Raw genomic sequence first — 8,395 nt, 5'->3', positions numbered from 1 at the left:
GGAAGTTAGAGAATAAAGGTGTATCATGTGAGTTATTCCCTGAAAACCTAGGGAGTGTTTATGTGAAACAGAATCCACCTCTCCCACCTCAGGCCTCCATGATGCCTTGGACGTAGTTCGACTAGGGAGAACTAAACCTAATTCTCCTCCCTCATCACCACCTCTTAGGATTTTTAGAATCTGGTCTTGCTTTTCTCTCCTACCTCACCTCTATTTGATCTCTGCCTGAGAGATTTAATTCAATTGAAACTTCTGCCCAGGGGGTCTTTGTCCTTGCTGTTTATTCTTCCTGGAACTCCCTGATATCATTGCAGAACTGTCTTGCCATTCAAATCTCAAATGAAATGATAGCACTTTCTGAAAGAAGTTTCCAGATGATTCAAACCAAAGCAAACCTTCATAGCCACCTTCTATCACATTTCCTGAACTTAGTTTCTCTGTGGTGCTTATCAGAACCTGAAATATATACAAATGCATTCAACATATGCTCATGTATTTATTTTCTCTCTAACCTCTTCAGAATATTATATAGGTCAGGGCCATTGTCTTTCTCACTACTGTAATCTCAGCAGTGAGAGTGCCTTTTAACGTATATAAAAGGCATATAATCATGAACTTAATAAATTGCTTTTGACTGATGGAACAGGTGATTGAAGACAGTGCTGCCTTCAGATATTTTGGTAAAGTGAATTAATAAAGTTCCTTTTTCCTTAAGCCAATTTGGGAAAGTATTTTCTGCACTTGTATTCTACCTTATTCAATGTTTTTCACCACTGTGTCCATCCATCTGTCCATCTACGTATCTATCTATCCATCTCTATTAAAAATAAGACAGAGCAAAACATAAAGAATAAAATAACATTACTTCAAAATCTCACCAGATAACTGCTTCCTTGAATATACTGTCTATATATAATACATATAGACATTTCTCCAAAGAAGACATACAGAGGGTTAATAAACACATGAAAAGATGTTCAGCATCACTCATTATTAGAGAAATGCAAATCAAAACCAGAATCAGGTATCATCTCTTGTTGGTCAGAACAGCTGCTATCAAAAAGCTTACAAACAATAAATTCTGGAGAAGGTGTGGAGAAAAGGGAACCCTCTTATACAGTTGGTGGGAATACAAACTGGTGAAGCCACTATGGATAACACTAAGGAGATTCCTTAAAAAACTGGGAATAGAACTGCCATATGACCCAGCAATCCAACTGCTAGGCATCCACACCAGCACAGGAAACCAGAATTGAAACAGATACATGTACCCTATTGTTAATTGCAGCACTGTTTACAATAGCTAGGACATTGAAGCAACCTAGATGTCCATCAGCAGACAAATGGATAAGGTAGTTGTGGCACATATACATAATGGAATATTACACAGCTATAAAAAATGCATTTGAGCCAGTTCTAATGAGATGGATGAGCCTAGAGCTTATTATACAGAGTGAAATAAGTCAGAAAGAGAAAGACAAATACTGTATAGTAACATATATACGTGGAACCAAGAAAGATGGTACCGATGATCCTATGTGCAGGGCAGCAAAGGAGACACAGACGTAAAGAACAGACTTTTGGACTCAGTGGGAGAAGGCGAGAGTGGGATGATTTGAGAGAATAGCATTGAAACATTTATATTACCATATGTGAGCGTGAGCGTATTCTACATACTAACTTGACCATTAAATTGCTATTTTCACTTAATGTATCTTGGAGACCTTTTTGTATTAGTACATAGGGAGCTTTTCATCTGTTTTGGTTTTCTTTTTGAAAGTTTAAAAATCTTTATATGTCGAAGTAGAAAGGTACTTTAGATCCTAAGTTCATCTTTTTTTTTTTTTTTTTCCTTTTCCTTTTGTAAAGCTACATAGTAGCCAACTGTGACTGGTTAGTAAGTTTTAACCTGTTCTACACTGTGGTGGAGAAGGCAATGGCACCCCACTCCAGTACTCTTGTCTGGAAAATCCCATGGACGGAGGAGCCTGGTGGGCTGCAGTTCATGGGGTCCCTAAGAGTTGGACATGACTGAGCGAATTCACTCACTTTTCATATTCATGCATTGGAGGAGGAAATGGCAACCCACTTCAGTGTTCTTGCCTGGAGAATCCCAGGGACGGGGGAGCCTGATGAGCTGCCGTTTATGGGATCGCACAGAGTCGGACACGACTGAAGCGACTTAGTAGCAGCAGCAGCATGTAAAATAGATGACCAGTGCAAGTTTGGTGCATGAAGCAGGGTACTCAAAGCCAGTGCTCTGGGACAACCCAGAGGGATGGGGTGGGGAGGGAGGAGGGAAGCAGGTTCAGGATGGGGAGACCCATGTACAACTGTGGTTGATTCATGTTGATTTATGGCAAAACCTGCCATAATATTGCAAAGTAATTATCTCCAATTAAAATAAATTAATTTTAAAATAAATAAAAACCATACACACACACACACACACACACACACACACACACACACATACACACACAAAACCCCACCTCAGCTCAAGGGTCATCTCCTCCAGAAGTCCCACTTTGAAGAGATAGTCCTTTTGTGTGCTCTTGTGGCACTGTATCCTGCAACATCACTGCCTGCAAATGACATTACACACCCTGTGTGTGTGCATGCTAAGTCACTTCAGATGTGTCTGATTCTGTGCGACCCTATGGACTGTAGCTTGCCAGGCTCCTCTGTCCATGGGATTCTCCAGACAGGACTACTTGGGTTGGTTGCCATGCCCCACCTCCAGGGGAATCTTCCTGACCTAGGGATTGAACCCATGTCTCTTACATTGGCAGGTGGGTTCTTTATCACTAGTGCAACCTGGGAAGCCCATTATATACCCTGTGCTGTGCTGTGCTGTGATGCTGCTTAGTTGCTCAGTCATGTCCAACTCTGTGTCCCATGGATTGCAGCCTACCAGGCTCCTCTGTCCATGGGGATTCTCCAGGCAAGAATACTAGAGTGGGTTGCCATACCCTCCTCCAGGGGATGTTCCCAACCCAGAACAGAACCCAGGTCTCCTGCATTACAGGCAGATTCTTTACCATCTGAGCCACCAGGGAACCCCAAGAATACTGGAGTGGGTAGCCTATCCCTTCTCCAGGGGATCTTCCCAACCTGGGTCTCCTGCATTGCAGGCAGATTCTTCACCAGCTGAGCTACCAGGGAAGCCCCATTACATAACCTAGTGATTGGTTATTTATGTATCTGTCTCTCCCATTAGTTTCCAACTCTTGAAGGCAGGGACTGTGCTTGTTCGAATGCTCATGCTTAACAGAAATCTTCCTGTCCCATAGAAATCCAGAAAATAGAAATTGGATTTCAACACACTTTTGTTGAAGCAATGAATCATGCTTGCTACCTCTCTCTCCTTCATGCCCCACAGCCTACCCTTCTTCAAGTCCTATCCACATCAAAATACTCCTTGAATGCATTGATTCTCTCCATCTTTACCACTCTGCTTCAAGCCATCATCCTCTATCAGCTGGACCTACGTAACAGCCTTCCAATTGCCTAAATTACTTTAACCCCAGCAATCTAGTCTCCATACAACAGCTAGAGGGGTTTTTCTAAAATGGAGATCTCATCATGTCACTCTCTAGCCAGAAAGTCTTTAGTGGTACCCATTAACAGCAGCTCAATAAAAAGCTTGAGGGCTATTCAAAATCTTAATTTTAGTAATAAAAATTCCTACAAGCTTATACCCCAGGATGATTTAACCTCTATAAAACACAAGAACTACTATAGGGCTGTAAGGTGCCTCCTTAACATTTAATAAAGTATCTAGAGTGAACCCATTTTCTCTGCCTTCTTTGCTTAATATTGTCTCAAACTTTTTGATTCAAATTTGATAGAATATTTGATCTAATGGAGAAATAAATGATTAAAAGTCTTTTCATAATATTTGTACACAGGAGCTCATGCCTCCCCATGGTGAGATTGTGCTGTCAGGATATGACATAGAATGATTATGATGTCATAGCCCCCTAAAGCAAGCTGAGCCATTGTAAATCCAGCAGTTTTCCTGGCAGAGGAAACCAACAAGGTCCTGGACATGAATCTCTTCATTTATGTCCTCCTTTTATCAATTTGGACAAATAGTTGTTTAGATAGAAATGAAAGCAATGGATCTGCTACTGCAGGTATGTGCCTAACCTTAAATGCTAGAAACTATGATCTATTAATTTAAATACATTCAAATACTTAATTAGACAAGCTAGCTGTGTTTAAGAAATCTGCTCTTTCTTCTACCTTACTATATGAGTAGGTCTTCAAGAATTTATAGGACAACATCTGAGAGTTATACTTCCATGTAAAAATTTCAAACAACATAGAAACATGAAGAGTACAACCATACTGTCCCCTTTCATTCCCCGTCCCCACCCAATCCACCAACCCCTGCCTCCTCCTCCCACCAGCCAAACTAGAAAATTCTATGTGAATTAGTGAATCTAGCATGGTACCTAACACAAAGTGGGTTTCAAAAATGTTTTTTTTTTTCTTGTCCCATCCATTTTCCTACCATACACATTCACACACACAAACACTCAAGTACATTCACACACTCAAAAGTCTAGGTAATGGGTTGAACAAGCCATGATGTGGGGTAACCTAGGTAATTATACTGATTAGCCAGAGATAGCTCCTAGAGTTGGCTTTTAGACTGTGGCTGGCTGGGGACGTGAGAGAACAAGGAAAATGATAGTGGAACACTTATCATGTTTAAAGAAATAACTGATGATGAGATTTGACTTTGACCTATAGTAACAACCCCATCAAAATGGAAGCAAACTTGGTTACCTATCACATGTTCTGATGACATATTTTATTTCACAGTAGCTACACATGTTGAATCCAGGCAGAGAAGAATTGAAGGAGTACAGCAATGGCTACTCATTTTCATAACTGTTATCCTCATCATCTGCTTTATTTTAAGATTTTATTATTTTATTCACTATAGCTGTGTGGACATGGATGCCTCTACAGCAACAACGTAAGTCTTACACCTATGAATTAAAAATACAAGAGGTAGGGGGGAACGCATGCATGCACATAAACATAGACAGGTTCACTGTTGTTTTGGTTACTTAACGTTAACTTTAGATGTCAAAAGAGCTACCAACATCTTGTGTGTTGGATATGTTCACTTAAATGAAGCTCTTAAATGATCTCAAGCACATTATCAACTTTAGTCAAAACTATCTCCTACTCAGGGTTCAGTTGAGCCCCATGTTGCTAATTTCATGATAAATTGAGTCTAGGAAAAGAGGGGATGACTATCTAAATAAGACAGAATCAAAATCTTCTCAGGGGAGAAAGAAGGAGTTGGGTTTCTGCATTCCGAAGATAGTAATGCATTTTAGATAATCTACTATGTTAAGATGTAATAACATGAAAAATTATTGTGTTCAGTGATCCTAGTCCCTGCCTTTTATATAGGAGGATCAAGCTGGCTCTGACATACTGGGTTCCTAAAAATTTCCCAGTCCAAGGACTGGTGACTGAAATATATCACTGTTCTATTCATTTGGTTTTAGAGTAATCTTGTGAGTATAAACATACATGGATACAAAATTTGATGGTTTAAATATGATAGGAAAACAATGAATTCGGTCTAAAGATGTTTTATGTGACATTTATGCCTCATTTGCATATCAACTTGTGACTTAAAAAAAAAAAGCTTAATTTCTGGAATAGATAAAATTCTCTCCCTCTCAATGGTAGATTCGAAACAAGTTTGTGTCATTCCATACATGACTATATGGTTATCTATTGTGGTTGAAACAGTAAAGTTAAGAAAAAGAAAAAGCATTCAACACAAGTTCAAATCTCTAACCTGAGTGACAGTTTTCAGCACTCTCCAATTCTTATTGTGTTCAATTTTCCTGCTAGAGCCAAAAAAAGACCAGAAATCGAAACTGACACAATAGCCCGTGCTTTCCATTGATAGCAAGAGTACTCTTCTGATTTAAATTGTCATACTCCAAATCTTCTGTATTTTCAGGGTCAAGAAAGAAGACATCACCAAAACATCCACATCATTTAAAATATCATTCACTGAGTCCAAGTCACTGACTGCTGGTCCAGGCAGTCCAGAAAAACAATCAGTGCTATCTAGTATAGATAAGTCATCTGGGCCCTCAAGTCCACAAATAGCCTCTGTACCTTCAAGTACAGAAAAGTTAGTCAGGCCCTCGAGTCAACAAAACCCATCCAAGCCATCAGCTCCCAAAAAAGTATTAGGATCACTCCCCCAGGAAAAGTTGCATAGAATACGCAGTCCAAAAAAGGCACATAGGTGGGCTCATGCCCATAAGCTAGTCGGTCAAGTCAGTCCATACTATCCAAAAAAAGCCATCAAGCCAACTTGGCCATCAAGTCTGCAATGTCCAGTCAAGCCAACCAAAACGTCTCCACCATATCCAAAGAGTCAAAGTGTCCCTGAGCAATCAAGTATAGTGAAACTGACCAAACTCCAGAGACATCTTAAACTAAAAAGACCAGCTAGTGAAGGTAGGGCAGAAATATTATCTAGGCCTCAACCAGTGAAGTTTTGTCAATGCTATAAGGAAAAATGCATTGTTTGCAATGCTGTTTCTGAGCTATTCATCACTCCTTCAGAAGAGAATATGAAGCATGTTCCAGTTCCACTTTCTTCATGCAAACTGAAGTGCTTTTACAAGTCATCTCAAGACAGAGCCCAAAGACAACCCACTGTATGGCAACATGAATGATAGCCATTTGTCAACATATAGCAGTGATAGTGAGAGTGACAGGGAGATGATTATTATGCACAATATAAAATGCAAGGAAGCCACCTATAAAGCCTCCCAAAATAATTAAGGGCTCAAAAAAAAAAAAAAAAAAAAAAAGGCCATCCATGTAAAAGAAGCTAACTTCTACCAACTAGTATATTCTCACCATATTTAAGAACCTGGTAGAGGAACAATCCACTTGGGATCACCATTGAGATTAGAGCTATCCATCTCGAGGCAATTTACTTGAAAAATAGTAAATAAATGTGTGACATAACAACTGATTTTATTGTAATTATTATTTCATTTTAGAGGTATAAATCTCTTTTAGGTGTGTTAGATCTGCTTGGGCAAACTCCAGAAGGTGGTGAGGGACAAGGAAGTCTGGTGTGCTGCAGTCCATGGGGTCGCAAAGAGTCAGACATGACTTGGTGACTGAACAACAACAACAACAACTTACATCTGGTCACTTGGATGGGCTTCCCAGGTGGTACAGTAGTAAAGAATCCTTTTGCCAATGCAGGAGACTGTGGTTCAATCCCTGGGTCAGGATATCCTTTGGAGGAGGAAATAGCAACCCACTCCAGTATTCTTGCCTGGGGAATCCCACGCACAGAGGAGCCTGAAGGGCTATAGTCCATGGGGTTGAAAAGAGTTGGACACAGGGAACCACTTGTACAGGAACCATAATCACACACACACACAAATATAGAAAGGTATTACAAGATGGGTACCCTGGGCTCCTCTTTTCCTTGGATTAGCCCTCAATTGAAGTCTCAACCCAATTAGCTATTTTTTTAAATGTTGACATGCAGTCCTCACAGTTTAAGAATGTCTTTCTATGGTGCCCAGTGTGTGACAGAAATGGTTGGTTCTGGTACATTGGGGAAATCCCTGATAGTCATTTCCTTTCTTAAAAAAATATTTGACCATACCAGTTCTTAGTTGTGGCGTGCAAACTGTTAGTTGCGGCATGTGGGATCTAGTTCCCTGACCAGGGATAGAACCTAGGCCCCCTGCTTTGGGAGTGTGGAGTTTTAGCCACTGGACCACTCGGGAAGTCCCAATAGTCATTCATAATACCACTGCCTCTGGTGACTGCTACCAAAGTAAGCATCCAGGCTCCAGCACTGATGCTAAAGTTTTGATTCTTTTTGTTATCTTTCAAAATGATAAAAAGAATTTGCCCCGTTGTGCATTCTCAGAATGCCCCAGTTAGAGGTTGGATATCTACCCATTTTCTTCACATGGTACCTTCCCACTTGGAATCATCAGGGCTGGGAGGCCAGGAGAAAACCTTGGAGTTATGTTTTCCAATTTCCCCACTGATGAGAGGTTATCCTTCCCTGCTTCCAAGAGCACGGTTCAAAAAGGTGGACAAAATCCTGGAGTCCCATCCTATACTCTAGTATGGTGAGGTCAGTACCCTGTCACATTCAGCAGGATCAGTTAAATTCCATAGCTAGCATATATTGGATGTGTACTACTTGCCTTGCATTGTATTAGTCCCTTTATGTCCAGGATATCTGAGGGCCACCCTCCCCTCAATTTTGCTGATTTAGCAAAAGGATTCACAAGACTCAAAAGCAGATTATACTCATGGCTGAGGTTTATTAGAGCAAAAATATACAAACCAAGACCAA

At 40.3% G+C, this 8,395-nt stretch overlaps 1 pseudogene; it reads left to right on the top strand.

The window, feature by feature from the left end:
* Positions 1-3,994: 3,994 nt before the first annotated feature.
* Positions 3,995-6,876, top strand: LOC112445828 (uncharacterized protein CXorf66 homolog; annotated as a pseudogene).
* The last annotated feature ends 1,519 nt before the right edge of the window (positions 6,877-8,395 follow it).

Source organism: Bos taurus, unplaced genomic scaffold (genome assembly GCF_002263795.3).
Source record: "Bos taurus isolate L1 Dominette 01449 registration number 42190680 breed Hereford unplaced genomic scaffold, ARS-UCD2.0 Super-Scaffold_1723_ScbfJmS_2085, whole genome shotgun sequence".
NCBI classification, from domain to species: domain Eukaryota; kingdom Metazoa; phylum Chordata; class Mammalia; order Artiodactyla; family Bovidae; genus Bos; species Bos taurus.
The sequence above is the reverse complement of the archived record's forward strand: the minus strand, read 5'-3'. Positions and strand labels throughout refer to the sequence as shown.